This window comes from Mustela nigripes, chromosome 9 (assembly GCF_022355385.1).
Source record: "Mustela nigripes isolate SB6536 chromosome 9, MUSNIG.SB6536, whole genome shotgun sequence".
NCBI classification, from domain to species: domain Eukaryota; kingdom Metazoa; phylum Chordata; class Mammalia; order Carnivora; family Mustelidae; genus Mustela; species Mustela nigripes.
The window spans coordinates 53,582,483-53,600,133 of record NC_081565.1 but is presented as its reverse complement, the minus strand read 5'-3'; the positions used below and the strand labels follow the sequence as shown (position 1 = coordinate 53,600,133).

Sequence of the window (17,651 nt, the reverse complement as noted above, 5' to 3'; positions counted from 1 at the left end):
TATTTATCAAGCTAGATGAATGTCCATCCATATTTCTGTGTCAAAAGGAAAAGAAAAAAGTAGAGATCTATCATAGTCTCAGAATGGAGCAAGGCTTTTTTGAAACAAAAGGTCTGGCTCCAAAGCCACGAAAGGCGGTTTGGAGGTGGAGCCTGTCAGAAGTAATATGAAATAAAGCAGATACATCCCCTAAAAATGCAATCCGAGTGTAATTAAACATGCTTTTAAGAACCTGAAAATGTTTTTATTCGAGGAGTGAAATACACAGAAACGAGAGTCCGTTTTTCCAGGATTTCACGTGCACACGCACATACCCGCTCCCATAATCTCCCAACCTACTGGATCCAGGCCCAGATTTGTCTCCATCCCATAATAGCAATCAATTTGCAAACACCAAGAAAAGCATAAATTACTAGGTAGAAACTAACATAGCTTTGTGGCGAGCAAACTGTTGGATCAATTTAATTTCCATCTGTGATAGACAGACTGCAGATAAGGAGAACAAGATCAATGTCGTCTCTCTGAATTTCCTCCCGCACGTTCTTTTTCATTGATGCTTTCTGCAGAAAGCAGCGGAAAGGTTACACTACAGCTAAGCAACACTCCTTTCCCAGCTCATCTAACACTGCTATGTTTTGCTCCTTCCTCTTTTTCCTCTATGTCCCCTCCACACTTATCTGTGTCATTTGCCCTGTATGATTATACACTTCCTTGCAGGTTGCTTTCTCATCTTCTTTTATAGGTTCTAGTATTGAAGTTTTGTCTCCCCAACTAAATCGCATGCTCCCAAGCAGGGAAAGAGATCCTCTCTACTTCTTTTGTGTCCTCCCCGGTGCGCAGTTTGCCGTGAATGCACTAGGCTTTCAGTAAACGCCTGGGAATGGAAGGCTGAGATTCAGCAGCCTTCTCTGCCTGCCTAGGAAAGGCGGTTTTGAACTTGATAGTGAATTTCAACAAAATGTGATCGGTGGCCACAGATAAGTCTCCTCCCTGAAATCTTGCCATGGTACCTAAGCCAAGACAGGAATCCAGTCTCACTGAAGCAGAAATATCTTAGGCTGGTTTTTTTCAGCAGGGTTATTAACTTCTTCCATGGAAGTGATTAGCATACTCCAACTGCTGCTTCCACTGTTAAATGCAAGGGGATCCTATGAGTCTCTTTCTGTACAGAGCTTGGTTTTTCATCTTTGCCTTTTGCCTCATACCTGCTAAATAGAGTTAATGCTGAGATGGGAATTCTACCTCCTCATCCTATTTCCTTTGTCTTTTTTTTTTCCTCCAGAATAGCTTTCATGAAATCTTCACAAATATATTTAGTGATTCCTACATTATCCTCCAATGATTTCCGATTTCCCAAAACTGTAAACAGTCCCACAGTTTGGTGTTCTCTAAAATGCTTGTCTCCCATCTCTCGTGAATCTGCTTTTTTCTGGAATTGAGGCAAGACTTGGTGACTTACAACTTAGAAGGTCAATCCTTCTCTTTCTACATTCCTATAAAAGATGGTATATAACATTGGCCACTTTCCAGGCATGCAGTCTGATGGTTACATAAAAATGATAAATGACATTATTTTGCTACAGCTTCAGCTATTTCTGCCTCAAGTTCCTCTGACAAATGTCCTTCAATACTGATACTACATTCCAATTTAATTTCTCAAGTCACTCTAACCTTTTGAGGAGTTCCTACTTATTATTATTATTATTATTAACATACCTACTGGACAGAGGGCTTCTTCATATTGTCTTTTTTCTTCTGAAGTTAACTCACATTTATGGAGATCTGGACATGCATCCCTCAAGGTGGCTAACTGCCACCTTCCTAACGACACAACATGAGGCAGGTTGACCTTGTCCTCAGGGGACAGGGGTTGTAGACCCTCCGTGAGCCTCGCATGTTTACTTAAATCAGTTCCAAAAGGGCACCACAAAACTCCTTCTCAACATCTGGCTCCTAAAACTTGGGTCAATTAAAGAATGAGTGTCTCTTCTATTCTGAAGAAAGTATTCAGCTAGAACAATAGCACCCCCTGTTACCACAACATCCCGTGGGGAAACCCTTGTCTTTTTGGCTGCACATTACCCCTTCCCCCATTCCCAACAAGTGCACACCAACCTCTTCATTTGAAAACAATATAATTACTAAAACAAAACACAACCAAACCACAAACATTTGAGGGAAAACTGAAGTAGACACTACATTTGAATCACACACTTGCTTTTAATAAGAATTCTACTTTCTAAAATGATCGGGCATTTACCGGCACGCAATGGCAGCTTTTCCTCATATTCCCAAGTCTGCTTCTTTTCATGAAGTAAAAGAGCATATACGAGATCCCAAAATATAGAAGAGAGCCGCCTCAGGGAGGGGGCAAGTTCGCATTTACTTTTCAGACTTTCAGACTGTAAATTCTAACACTATAATCTACTCTTAACTCTTATGGCACCTTATACCGGTCACTCAATTCCAACTGCTAGAAAAGGAAGTAACCAGCGAGTCATAGTTGGCAGAGAAACCAAAATGAACTGTTATTGTGGTTAACTTCAGAGAAGGAATTATTCGGACCACATCAAAAACCCAGGTCACATTACTCTATACCCAAAGGTTTTCTTCAACTACTTCCATCATTTGCTCAAGTCCTGTGTGTGGGTCTGTGTGTACTTAATATGTTATCATCAATTCTAGCTCTGTTCCTCACTAGTAGGGGGATTTTGTGCACAATTACTTAACTCTTAAAGCCTTTTGGTCTTGATATTTACAACTGTAATACTGTCTAACTTGCAGAATTGTTGCAAAGCTTTTATTATGTCAACCATCATGCACTGGTCAGACGCATCTGATACAATCAGTAAATCAACGGTATCAAACACAGAGGTCACATTCAAAGAATGATTAGTGTGTTTAATGGGCTAACTCTCAGGAAGAAAGGGATAAAGGGGATATGACTAAATTCTGCCCATCCCAGGCAAATGATTTGTGGACAGGGTACCTGGGTGGCTCAGTCAGTGAGCATGTGCCTTAGGTTCAGGTTGTGAACCCCCTAGGGTCCTAGAATCGAGCCCCATATCGGGCTCCCTGCTCAGTGGGGACCCTGCTTCTCCCTTTCCTTCTGCAGCTCCCCCTGCTTGTGCTCCCTCTCTCTGTGTCAAACAAATAAATAAAAATATTTTAGGGCACCTGGGTGGCTCAGTGGGTTGAAGCCTCTGCCTTCAGCTCAGGTCGTTATCCCAGGGTCCTGGGATGGAGCCCTACGTCGGGCTCTCTGCTCAGCGGGGAGCCTGCTTCCCCCCGCCCCTGCTCTCTCTGCCTGCCTCTCTGCCTGCTTGTCATCTCTGTCAAATAAATAAATAAGATCTTTAAAAATTTTTTTTTAAAAATTTTTTAAAATAGCCAGATTTTTGGTAAATAGCCAGAACATGAAGGAGGCACTTGAAGGATATACACTTCAAGGAGTGTGTGTCTGCGGAGAATTCCTACATAAAAGCTGTAGGCGCCCTCTCCCCCCAAGGGAGAAAGCTCTGCCACTGCAAGGCTCTCATGAGCTCTCATGCTCAAAAGGCAGCAGATACAAGCCATCTGATGGGGATTACCTTCCAGAAGATGGGGATTACCTTCCAGAAGATGGAAGTCTGTGAAGAACAAGGCTGGTAAGAAGGGGGGTTGGGAGTTGCCCAGCACACTGGGTCTTGAGTCTAGAACAATCTGGATGTAGTGCAGAGGAGGACAGGGGACCAGAACTTAAAAGCAGCTCACCTGAACCAGTCCTCCGTCATTCCCTCCACATTTTATTTTTTCTTCCTTGATCCTAGTCTACATCTTCTACATTTCTGACTTCATTGGACATAATGCAGAGCTGAAATAGTTTGCATTACGTACTTATAAAAATATCTTCTGATCCATTCTTTATGTTTTAATAGTGTGAACTAAACATGTATGTCTTCTTCTTGGAAGAAAATAGTGAAGCCATTTCTAAGTTACTACTTTTTAAACTCAATCTATTCCTCCTACCCCAGGAATAAGAAAAGATTCTCATCCCAACTTTTCAATCCCTTTGTGTACTCCCTTTTAGAAAGCAGCCAGCCTTTTATGGCTCTTTTAATAACTAAACTTTTAAACTTTACCCAAAGAATGGCCAGCTTCCCTCCTAACCCAGTTTTATGAAAGACCCTGGGATATTTAAGCGACCAAAATGGCTTGTCCAAAGTTACATGGCAACTATTAAAACATATGTTCTCTACATGGGCCACCCATTCAGACACACTGCCTCTTGAGAGGTTATGATGCAATCTTAAAATCACGTACAGCCAAGCGATCTTTCAGTAGATTAAATGTTTCTGGGAACTTGACCTTCCTCTAACTTCCCTCCTCCTTCCTACCATTTACCAATACATTCAAAACCTTTTTCATACATTTTAAAAGCCCACAGCTATTCTTTCACTCTAAGTTGGAAACAATAATTGTTAAAATCTATACAGTTATCAACGCTTTCAAAAGAGGACACCTCTGAATTAAATTCAGCCTGGATTCTCTCTGCTAAACAAAAAGAAGTCTAATGTTTTACTAATTAATGATCTAGTGAAAGTCCAATAAAATGTTTGTTAAATAGGTAAGATAATAAACAAATAATAACCACTTAAATATTTGTTAATGAGTACTAACTTTCTGAGGTAGGTGAACTCAATTATCTAATGGGGGCAGACCATCAAAACTGAAAGGCTTTCGAAGGTCACTGCTGTGAATCACTACTGATGTGAATCAGTAAGATTCATGGAATCCCTTCTATAGCCCAATGGCTGATGTTTGGGACCATAATAAGTTCTCAATAAGATCTTATTAAATTTCCAATTCATTTATAATAATGACCTTTAACATACTGTTTTAAGAAGAAGAATATACACTCTATGCCTTCGAGAGCTCAGAGGCTGCCCAAAGAGAAATAAATGTATAAATAAAATATTATACATGGTGACAGGTGTTATTAATGAGTATGTATCAAGATCAGCAAGCAGTTTGTTCTTCCTAGGAAGGATGAGTTAGGGTGTTTTATAGATGGTACCAAAGGGAAGGGACCTTAGGGTCTTGAGAAATGAACAGATCTCATATTATGGTGGTAGATATAATTCCACTCTGCTACCAAGGAGATCTTTTTGAAACTTCAAACTGATGAAGCTACTTCACCGCTAAGACCCTGACATGTATTCCAAGTACCCAAGGGAAAATCTCCAAATTTTTCAGTATGCCATTCTGGACCGCTAGTCTTTACCAACTCCCAGGTCCTATATTAGCCTTCTGGTTCCCCATATGTCACTTACACCTGATGCCTCCAAGTCTTTGCACATTCTGTCCCCTTTTTTTCCTCCCCGAAGTCCTCCACGTTGAAGTTATCTTTATTTTAAATTCTGAAATACATGAAAGCGGTATGCTGACCTATTTATTAGCCCTACAGCCCTAATCTTTGATATACTGCCTGACATTCCGTTGAGTAAACTAAATGATTAGGGAACAAGTGGACTCTAAAAGTACAGAAGTGTACTAAGAAGAAGGACTAGGCATGCCCCTCAGGACAGAAACATGCATTAGAAGCCAAACAGACACACCTTTTGTGGGGTGGGGGGGAGAGCGGGGGAGGGTTTGGGAAGGTCAGGTGTAGGAGTCCTCGCCTGATGTTCAGGCTCAGTTCTGCTTCCCTTACCTCCAGAAGGAATACTTGGAAATGGGAGGGGGTAGATAAGAGAGACTATTTTGATTGAGAAATTAACTTTGGGGTCTCTCCTCCAAAAGGAAAAAATGTCTGTTGAGGGTCCAGAAACAGGCCCCCAGTTTGTAAGCAGGAGGCCAAGAAGTTTTTAATGGCCTTTATACATAAGCTGTCTTTCTACTCCTAGATGAAACCTATTTCAGGAATTCATTTCATGTTCTGGCACCATGACTGGAGTATCAACAGAAAAATTAAACTTGAGAGGCATGATTTTAATTTACAGTCATGTCAATGCAAAGAAGGGACTGAAGAAGGTAATTTTCAGGTCCCTTCTAGCCCTAAAATTTTATGATTCTGTAACAATATGGCTTTTATATCAAGGGATATCAGAAGAGTAAATGAAACCCACACCGTAACCTGTTAACCTACAGATAGCCTCTCGCAAGAACTAAAATTAGTCATCATGTGATAAAGAGCCCCTTTGTCATATTCTTTTGCTTTAAGCAGGTAAAGAAATAGCCCATTGTCAACTGAAGAATACCATGAGTTTTTTTTTTTTTTAAGACTTGGAATGGCCCCCTTCTTTCTCTCCTAAACATTAATTACCAACATATTAAAATAGTATAATTTTACAAATTAAATATATAGCATGCCAGAAAGAATCACTTAAGAAAGAGAAAAGTCAGGATGTAAGGACCAAGCAAAACCCTGAGGGAAAGGAGGCAGATGAATGCATTTTATAATAGGAACACACAAAAACAAGACAAATGATGCATCCTTTTAAAGGTGAAGGGGAAAAAACTCTTAAGTTTTCTAAGTTTCCTAGGGCAAATTTCTCTCACCCTCTCGCATTGCCCTCTGCTCAAGTCTTGTGGCTCACTCTTGGCTGTTTACTTTCCCAGTGACTGCTTCCTTGGGATTTACAGAGACTTGGCTTCACGGAATTGCAATTCTGATTACATAATTCGCCATAGTTTTCTTCGGCACGGTTAAAACGTTATACGGCTTCAGGTTTAATGGAGAACTGCTTCATCAACTGGAGTGACACAAAACGATAGCTTCACAATATTTTCTTTCTCCTCCTTTAAATATTTATTAGAATAACACACACACAAAAAGAACACAGGAAAACCAAGGGCTTTCCTTGTCTCTCGCAAGCACATCGATATGCAGGGAAATGCCTGCTCGTTCTCTCTCTCTCCTCCTCCCTCTGTCTCTCTCTAGCTTCTGTCCCTCTCTCTTCTCAACAGGACATTCCTTTACATGGCACCCACTCCGTTGCAAAACTTGCTTAACCAACTGCCCAGGGAAACCATGAACTCTGTCACTTTGTTAATGGAGTCCTTGATACATTTTTACTGAATCGGTGCCCCCTTCCCTAAACTCAGGTCTGAGTACTGAGTACAAAAAGAAATCAAATCTCCCTGAAGATGTTTGGCAGAAGCAAAATACTGTTCAGGAAACATGGCTTCCTATGTATCCTTAATCATGCTCTTTAATCTATATTATTTCCCATCTAAAGGCCCGTACCTTCAGATCCTCCTTTTCATTGGCTGATACAGATTTTTAAGTATCTGTTGAATACAACAGAACTCAGAGTTTTAAAAGAGATTGCTATATTAAGGGTCCTTCCAGATAAATTAGCTTAACCAAAGAAAATATAAAACAAGAGCACAGACATGTCAAATATTAAAAAAAAAAAAGCACAGACATGTCATCCAGCCTCTCTTTCTTATTCCTACACATTCCACTAGTTCTATTTTTAAACTTTGTTTTAAAGAGCTACTTTTTTTTGGTTTAACAGGGTGATTAGGTTCAAAGCATCATATCTCAAGGATTAAAATAAGGATTTATTTGGGCTCAAGACCAAAATTTGTCCACAAGGAATTAGCCGAAAGACAGAGGCCACTGAAATTTAAGGGGGGGAAAAATCTCATATCCATATTAGAGCAAATTAAACCTGTTCACAGGGGGGGACTATTGACTAGAGCAGATACAAACACCCCTGCACAAAAAGTGTTAAATCTGCCAATATCTCTGACCAGAGGTTTGTACTGGCTCATTAACTAGCACCAAAACCTCACGACTGAAAGCAGGGATAATCGTATCTGACCTTGCCGGCCTAAGATTAAGTTCAATGACTCTTTACTGATCCAGGGATTGAGTGAACCAAAGGTCACAGCCAGGATCATCTGCACTTCTTGCTTTCTAAGCCTTTACCCTATAGAACGCACAGACACCATACTGATCATTGTCAAGATTGCAAAGTTCCTACAGTGTGTTTTCAATTAAGTAAATAAAATGTGGTAATTAAATCAAGATTGCGTAATATGTTTTTGATTTGTAATCTCATTTAAATTAATTAACTGACTCAATCCTTGTTTAGTTTTTAAACTGGCCTAGTTAGGGAAAGAGTCCCTGGGAGCAAATCCAGTTTTCTATCTTTAAAAACAAGGCAAAGCAATCTGGCATCCTTAAAAAATTTTTTAATGCACCCAGAAAATATATAAATACAGAGGCAAGGGTGTTAGTGTAGTGGAGGGAGGAGTTTTATGGCATGATTGTGACTAAAAAAAACAGTTCTTGCACTAGAGAGAAATAAACCAAGACATTATTTATTCAAAACATTTCTTTTCCAATTTTATGAAGATTGCATGTTTGTTGGAAGCAAAACATCTCCAGCTGTATTTTAAGTTTCTGAAGAGAGTTGCAAGATTTATAATCTTTCATAAATGCTGCCCATATCTCATAATATTAGATGAACACGCCACTACATACTTTAAGGAACAATTGGCCAATACGTTTTGCCATATGAAAACAATGAAGTACTTTCCAAAGCCCGGCCAGATCCAGTAGGAAAAGATGAGATGAATGTTCTGTCTTTCCCATCTGGGAGACATTGTGGATTTCAGCTATTCTATGTAATATACTTTTTTTTTCTTGGAAACCAAGAAACCTGCATTTTATAGTAAGGTATGTAGTGCAAAGAGAATGTTGGTGAAATATGAATCTGAAAATGAAAACCAGAATGTCATCAGACTCAAGAACATAATTATGGAGGCAAATTGAAAAAAAAAATCATTGCAAAATTTCAATATAAACCAAATGCAATGTTTATGATCATATTAGTCTTAGATTTGCTCTTAAAAGGAAAGCACGGAAAAAATAAATGCTCTCATACCTCCAAAGCCCCAAAGAGCACTTGCCATGCTCACTGACACAGTGACTTACTTATTTTATTTTGTCCTGGGGTCCCCACGGATTAGTCTAAATCCCACACATGCCACAGTCCTGTGGACACATGGCCTCTTTGTGCTATGACGTTCCATGTACTTCTCCAAAACTTACTATCATATTGTATATCCAGATCAAAACCAGATACAAGACTTTCTAATATTTCGCCGGCAATTTTTCTTCTCAGGGAGCAGGCTGTGTTTTCTCCAAACTGTCTGGAAAGTCAGAACGCCTGGGTCCCATTCAGTAACTACCAACCACTTGTACTCTGACCCTGAGCAAACCCCTTACCTCAGTTTTCATGTTGCCTGGTCATTTAAAACTGGATAAGAAAAAGGCACAAGTTTTCAGCCTTAGTTCATTTACAACAGAAATAAGGGGGAGGGAGAATAACTTCACACAACAGTGAAAATATGCACAGTATTTATGGAGAAAGGCTAATGTATTTTTTTTGAAATATACTTTGAGGTCTAATTTCCCACTTACACTCCTGCCTCCACCAAAACCCCACCTAACTGGCCCTCCTCTGTTTTCACTCCACATTTCCCTTTGAAAACTCTAACAGCACTGGAAATTAAAGGGCTAGGTTAACATCCAGCCCATTTGTTATGTTATAAAATTCATGGGGTCAAGATAAATGGAAATTATTATTACTATTTTTAAATTTGAGAGGGAAAGAACATGAGTAGGCAGGGAGGGGCAGAGGCAGAAGGAGAAACAGATGCCCCTCTGAGCAGGGAGCCTGACAATGCGGGACTTGATCCCAGGATCCTGGGATCATGACCTCAGCAGAAGGCAGATGCTTAACCAACTGAGCCACCCACGTGCCCAAGATACATGGCAGTCTTATTCATCACTTAACATAATCCCTGGCATATTAGTTAGGTGCTCAAAAAATATTTGTTGAATAAATGACCACTATTTTACAGTGGGCAAGACCTTGATGGCTGCTCTAACTTAAGCTATTTTTTATCTTCTTCAAATTACAATTAATTGTAATAATGCCAACCATAACTATTACTTGTCTGATGATTGTCTACACATATTCTATTTTTTGAGAACCTCTCTACAAATACAAATTTAGCAACTGATTCAGTCACAAACTGAAAAAGTCATATTCTTATTTGAAAAGTGCTCATTTGATAATAGGCATGAGTTCTTAAAAAGAAATTTTTTACTTGGCTAGACTTCTCCATTATGCCAGGTGAAAGAATACTTTGCCAAATCATTAAAATATTTACATTTAAATCATCATATGAGCTTACAGGAAAGAAACTGAATGGGTTTTTTATATACCTGATTGGTTATATATGATGAATAACCAGACTTTGCCTTATTATTAAATCATGGCTCTTCAGTATATGGTGATATATTCATACAAAAATAAATGTATGTATTTAATCCAGAAGTGTATAGTAATTAGCAGAAAAACAGAGTAAGACAAAATTTATACACCTTCCACCACAGGAAGGCAGATTTGCGTGTCAGACGTTCAGTACTGCTATTGTTTATAAAACAACTTTGTCGTAAAATTGGAGGAAAAAATGAGAGAAGTCACTTGACGAAAAAGGAAGTGTGCTGGTGTGACAGAGAATGGAGTGGTATTCAATGTCCTAACAGTTCCTTGATAAATGGTTCAAAGAAGTTCTGTCCCCATGTTTTCAGGGCAAAGGCTAATTTACCAGGAATAAGACTACTTGAATAATACATCATGTGAGTGAACATTTTCAAAAAAGGATAAAATGAGGAAACAAATGAGATAATAATTTCCCCCTGCCAATTAAAATTATGCATGAGAGGAATGTCACTTGATTTTATTGATAAAAACAAATTTTAAAAGCTGGGCTAATGTGATTTTTTTTTCCCCCTGGGAGGGACAAAGAGAATGGGCCTGTGGAGGAGCAGAGGGAGCCGGAGAGCAATCTCAAGCAGACTCCATGCCTGACTCAGGGCTCGATCTCACGACCGTGAGGTCATGACCTGAGCTGAAATCAAGAGTCGGCATGCTCAACCGGCTCAGCCACCCAGGCACCCTAACTTTACTTTTTTTTCTAAGGGAAGGTCAAGATTATGCTAATAAGTAGAACAGTATGTTTGAAAGAACTCTGAAAAGTTTATAACCCAAAAGAAATATGAAGATTTGTTATAATCTGATGTGGCAGTATTCTTTCAAATGTCATTGTGAAAGGAAAGCTGAAAATACAGGTAAGTTTAACCAAAAATAATAAAGAGCCTGATATAGAAGCCTACCATGGAATCTGCTATTCATGCCTTGGTTATTTGGGAAATAAGAAAAAAATGATGCAAGGTATGCCTAATTCTATATATCCATTCTAAAGAAGGGAACCAAGACTATAAGGTTGTAGAGCCATGTACCGTGTGTTCAAAATTCCTTCCATTTTATCATTTTGCTCAGTTTATCTTTAACAGAGATTCAAATGGACTCCTTATGATTAAAAATCTCTAAACTAAGTCTAAAGAGTATGAAAAAGAACCAGTTTCTGCATAATGTCCCATCCATATGTCTTAACCCTGAATGGTATCAAACCTATGTAATTTTATACATCAAATGCCTTCCAGATGTGACAAAACTTTAACACAGACCAACTTCAAGTTCTTTACTGCAGATTCATCTCCCATGCTCATAAAGATTATTTTTACTGCACATACATTACACATGGCTAATGTTCAATTTTGCAAATTGATTATTATGCTGCCATTTCAAGACTGACATTGCATTCCAGTTAAAAAACAGAGTATGCAGCATACCGAGCCTGCAAAGAAGTCACAAAAGAACCAAGAAACCACATCATCATTTCCACATTGTAGGCAGTGCTTGATGACAAGGACAGTTGAACTTCCCTTGTCCGTTCTTGGTACGTCCATAGGATGGAAGAGGGGGAAGTTGAGGCCATCTATGACTCCCTGTCAGAGCTAACCGCCAACAGAACGATCGAGACTCTCACCTGTTGTTTTGGTTTTCAAGATTTGTTCTAACTAGAGAAGATCAAATTCTTCTGACATTTAAAGGATGCTAAAATTTGAAAATTAACCAAAAACAAAGAGTGAGAATTTTCAAAAGCATCTAACAATAATGTATAATGACAAATCATAAACTAAATTTTCTAGTGCAATAAAAAAATTAGTAATTCGATGCCATTAAGAAAAAATAGTGTGATAAGCCTTTCAATAATACCGTGCAAATACAATCCCTCACGTGAAATTAATGCTTTGAGTGAGAGAAGCCTCACTCAATGCCATCTCTCCACCCAACCTCAAAAGGAAACAGTCAACGAAACAAAGAGGCAACCCACGGAACCCACAGGAGAAGATATTTGCAAATGACACTACAAAGGGCTGATATCCAGATCTATAAAGAACTCCTCAAACTCAACACCCAAAAAACAGATAATCATGTCAAAAAGTGGGCAGAAGACATAGACAGACAATTCTCCGAAGAAGACATACAAATGGCTAACAGACACATGAAAAAATGTTCATCCCCATTAGCCAGCAGGGAAATCAAATCAAAACCACACTGAAATACCACCTTACACCAGTTAGAATGGCAAAGATTAACAAGTCAGGAAACAATAAATGTTGGAGAGGATGTGGAGAAAGGGGAACCCTCTTACACTGTTGGTGGGAATGCAAGTTGGTGCAGCCACTTTGGAAAACAGAGTGGAAATTCCTCAAAAAATTAAAAATAAAGCTACCCTATGACCCTGCAATTGCATTACTGGGTATTTAGCCCAAAGATACAGAGGTAGTGAAAAGAAGGGCCATATGTTCCCCAGTGTTCATAGCAGCAGTGGCATCAATCACTAAACTGTGGGAAGAACCAAAATGCCCTTCAACAAACAAATGGATACGGAAGATGAGGTCCATATACACAATGGAATATTACTCAGCCATCAGAAAGGATGAATGTTCCATTTTTATATCAGCATGGATGGGACTGGAGGAGATTATGTTGAGTGAAATAAGTCAAGCAGAGAGAGTCAATTATCATATGGTTTCACTTAGTTGTGGAACATGAGGAATACCATGCAGGACATTCAGAGAAGGAAAGGAAAAGTGAAGTGCAGGAAATTGGAGCAGAGACGAACCATGAGAGACTGCGGACTCTGAGAAACAAACAGGGTTTTGGAGGGGAGGGGAAAGATGGGGGAGCCTGGTGGTGGGTATTAAGGAGGGCACGTATTGCATGGAGGACTGGGTGTGGTGCATAAACAACGAATCTTGGAACACTGAAAAATTTAAATTAAATTAAAAAAAAAAAGTCAGAGTTGCCAAGTAGTAGTAACTTGTCCTCAGAGCCATCCCTCACTCTTTTCCTGCAAACTACATTCCCCAGCTCTGTTAACAAATGGGTTTGGGCCAGGTCCAGACCAATGGGGAGGACAGGCGGGAGTTTGGGAAATCAGAGGGCAAGAAGAAACGAGAGGGCAAGTATGTCCTCTCTCTGCTTTGACAGGCCTCTCCAAGTGGTGGCCAGGAGTCCTTTATGGTTCTAGCTTTCACTGGGTGGGTCCCTCTCTCTGTGGTCCCCACACCCCTCAGATAACTGTGGCTCAAGGACTCTGTGAACACCAACATCTCCCCTTACCCCTCGAGCCCGAGTTGAAGTAGGGAGCTCCTGCTGGTGTTGATATCTGGGTGGCCTCACTGTCCAGTTGGTGTCTCACCTGATCTAATATCATTCTAGTTACCTCCTACCCTGCCCTCATAAAAGTCTTTCTATTGTACTCTCTGGTAGAAACTCTATTTTCCTGGATCCTGACAGATATATATGCTTGCTGAAGTTTGACATATTCATCATTCCAAAATATATGTCAGGTAATAGAGTTAACAGTATTAGACAGATTAAATATAAGGCCATTTAGAATTTAATAAATTTCAAGTAATTATTATGATTCTCATAAAAAAGATGAGAAAGCACTGTCACCACTCGGTACTAAGTATGCAATCCTACATCCCAAAATCTTTTGTAAAAAGACTTTAAAAAAAAAAAAAAGACTAATTACTTAGATTTTCAATCACAAGCTCTAAATACATCTCTTCCAAGAGATGTGATAATCCCACACACCCGTCCATGTTTACTATTTCTCCTTTTTACCATCTCATAGTCTCTCTATCCAACAAGTTACATGATACCTGGGTTGTTTTTATTTTTTTTCCCCCTGTGTAAATGACCTTTCTACAAACACGACTGTCTGCTCCTTGTCTGGATCAATTGAGTCTGATTATTTTTATAGAATACTATGCATTTACTTATATCTCATGACATGAACAAATTTGAATCACTTATCAGTTGTCTGAATAGCTAACAATATCATGTGAGGATAATTAAACTGCCTTAAATACACACGAATTTACATCAACATAAGGATAATACATATTTGAAAAGAGAAATAATTTCAACATTACTCTTTTCTCTAAGAAATCATTCATGAAACCTCACTTGACATCTAGCATTTTCACCTCGGCTAATTCATTAAACAAGAACAGACAAAAGTATTTTCTTCTATCAGAACACTAATTTACAACGCTATACTAGAATACTGCACAAATAAGAGACAACATAAAAATACTGATGAACGTAAGCATAAGGAAGTATATAAACTCACAGTGTCAAAACTTTAGAGTTGCAAATGCAAATGACATGGAGCGACTTGATGTCTTAACAGTGTGTTTGATAACAGCCCCGGAAGAAGGAAGTGACACTAAATATTTATTGAAAAAAGAAAATGGGTTATAGTCTAAACAGGCATAAAGTGATCATGAAGGAAGCCTAGCCATAATTTCCACTTTTTGCATTTTCTCTCCTTTCCCTTTGATTTCCAATGAGAAAATTATAGTGCGATGGACATACCACAAGACAACCCCCAGAATATGATGGAAGACATGTTGCACAGACCTTGAAAACCAGAAGAGTAATGTTGACACCACAAGTGTTCAGTGTCTCTGGTAATGGGGGTGACAGGCAGGAAGCATAATACCAGATAGAAATGGACTCTAAACTTTAACCAGTTTTTTTACTGTGCATATATTATTCTAAACTTAAACTTTAATTATAAGTTGCAGTCCAAAAAAAGGCAATAAGAAAAGAGCACCAGTTCTTTTAATGTACTCTATTATGTGGATTCTGGGATTTAAAAACCATCACCTAGGAATATATAATTCAGCTAAAGCCAAGACACAACAAGTGAAACTGCATTGTTTACATTATCCTGAGCAGATAACTGAAATTAGACAGATATACTTGGCCCAGAAATTGGTTTAAAGAGGCACCTTCCTAGAAATAGGCTGATAGTGATTAGGAGAGACGACTAATCTCCACCTTCAAACAATGTATTTGAAGATCTGGCTGAAAGCCAATAAACACAAAATCTCCATCCACTTACAAATGGCACAGCAGATAAAATGCAACAAAGTAACAGGGAAATAGTTTATAAGTAAATTCTGTTTTTAACACCAGAGAAGGGGTTGTACCACTTCAATGCAGCTTTCTCCACCCCCCCACCCCCCCTCCCCCCCAAGGGTTAAATCTCAAAGTGTGATATCTCCTGGACATCACGATGTGCTGTGCCTGCCCTGGAAGGAAACTGTATTCTCCCAAGCCTGCTTCAACCTTGGCGTGTCAGCTGAGGAGGCCAAGGCAGGGATAGAATGTGCGGATTGTGGTATCTCTGCCGCAAGAATTGGACTGAAACCATTGAACTTCATAGGAGCGTTCAGCGGCTGGAACAGGTGAAGGACATTTTGCACAACTGATGGAGGCAGAAGCAAAACCGGGCAAGGTTTGATGTTACAGTTTCCATTCCTGACCCGAGTAGCTCTGTCACCTGTCAGAGGTTCACAGCCTTTCTTCTGCCCGGGACACGGTTTGAGAAGTGAAATAGGGGCACCTGGGTAGCTCAGTGGATTAAACCTCTGCCTTTGGCTCAGGTCGTGATCTCAGGGTCCTGGGATCGAGCCCCGCATTGGGCTCTCTGCTTAGCAGCGATGAGAGCTCAGCAGCTGCTTCTCTCTCTCTCTCTCTCTCTGCCTGCCTCTCTTCCTACTGGCGATCTCTCTGTCAAGTAAATAAATAAAATCTTAAAAAAAAAAAAAGAAATGAAATAAAGTGTCACAGCTCTTTATAAGAAAAGTATGCTTGTCTTTCTACCTATTGTTGACAGAATATTAGATTTTTGTAGTAAAAAAATCTACACCTATCTATGTCTAAGGAAGTCTAGGGTATAAAATCTACATCTAAGGAAAACTTCAATGAAGGAAAGATGGGGTACAAACCCAGTTAATTTCGAAAGGATGTGAAACAGAAATAATTTCCCCCAAAAAGGATAACTTTTTTTTTTTTTTGGCTTGAAAATACAAACTCTAAATGGGAAGACCCTGACCTAATACACCATTCTTGTCTGTGCAGGTTTGTTTACTCGATGGCAATATTTGTGATTGCAATAAAGTCAGGGTTCCACGCATGATTGGAATACAAAGGTTAGGGTACCCCCATCTAGATGCCAAGCCAAAGCTTTCTCCCCACATTAGGGTCCCATTCAAAGGGAACCATGTGTTTTTCAAATGACAACACTGCTCAGCTTTCTTGTCACTGAATTGGAATCTTCTGTGACATTATGTCATTCCATGAAAACCAATATACAATGGGGGGGGGGGGCATGCCCTGGGATCCAGGGAGGGAGGCCATTTGAAAGAAAAAGGAGGGGGTGCTTAAGAAAACTTTCCTTTAAAAAAAATACATTAACGATAATAAAGCAATAACTGAACATTCTCTATTAATATTATCCACTAATTATCAGAACTGGAATAAATTAGCTGATCTAATTCAATCAACTGATAGAGAATAGCTCTGATCCCCTCAGTCCATTCGCGGGGCTAAAAGTGCTTCCATAAGATGGATGTTTTCTTCCCATGTTCTTTCACACACAGGTTCACATGGGTTGAACTTTAGTTTCTGTTCACCTGTTTACCTGGATTCATTCTCAGCTTAACATTCATTAAGCGTTAAGACACAACAAGAGGTGCACTGCTGAGGAGACGAAATCTCAAGGCCATTACTCTTCCCAGGAGACAGACAGGGAAGATGGGTGATAAGCAGGAGATCACTTCATTTACTTGAGTTAAAGGGAAGGAATATGAACTCACTCTAGAACCTTGAAAATCAAGAGACAGCTTTAAAATTCTGTGTATTTGTATTTTGCCCAACTTTTCATTTTTTTCCTGTTAAAAGGCAAGGGCTGATAAAATTGGGGGCATTTCTGATTTTTCAGCGCCTCCTAAGTGGAAGGGGACTCCTCTTTCAGGGAAGGAATGCCACCACTCCTTACGCTCCCAACACCGACATGCTGGGCCCTGGGGAAGCCAACAGCCCCCCACCAAAATACGCCACCTTTAATCACAAAGCAAACAATAGTAATTAAGAACATCAAGTTGATTGTGTCTCCTCCCCTGAGAATGTGTCCTCCAAGGCTCCCTGAAATCAGGTTGGAAGATTAGTAGCATTCTACTCCCACTTCTCATATTCCTGGTTAAAAAAAAAAAGAAAAAAAAAGCGCCTCAAATCATCACACCCACCCTGAGATCTATGGAGTCCAAAGTGAAAACCTTAAAGGAGAAGAAGAAGAAGAAGAGAGGAAGAAAGAAAGAAAGAAAGAAGAAAAAAATAAAATCAGAGTACTTGGTTAAGGTTTGTGTCTAG

The 17,651-nt window shown here is 39.4% G+C and overlaps 1 protein-coding gene across 8 annotated transcripts in view; it reads right to left on the bottom strand.

The window, feature by feature from the left end:
* NFIB (nuclear factor I B) overlaps nt 1–17,651 on the bottom strand; it is a 436,909-nt gene that overhangs the window by 101,462 nt on the left and 317,796 nt on the right. The gene's annotated exons all lie outside the window — the stretch shown is intronic.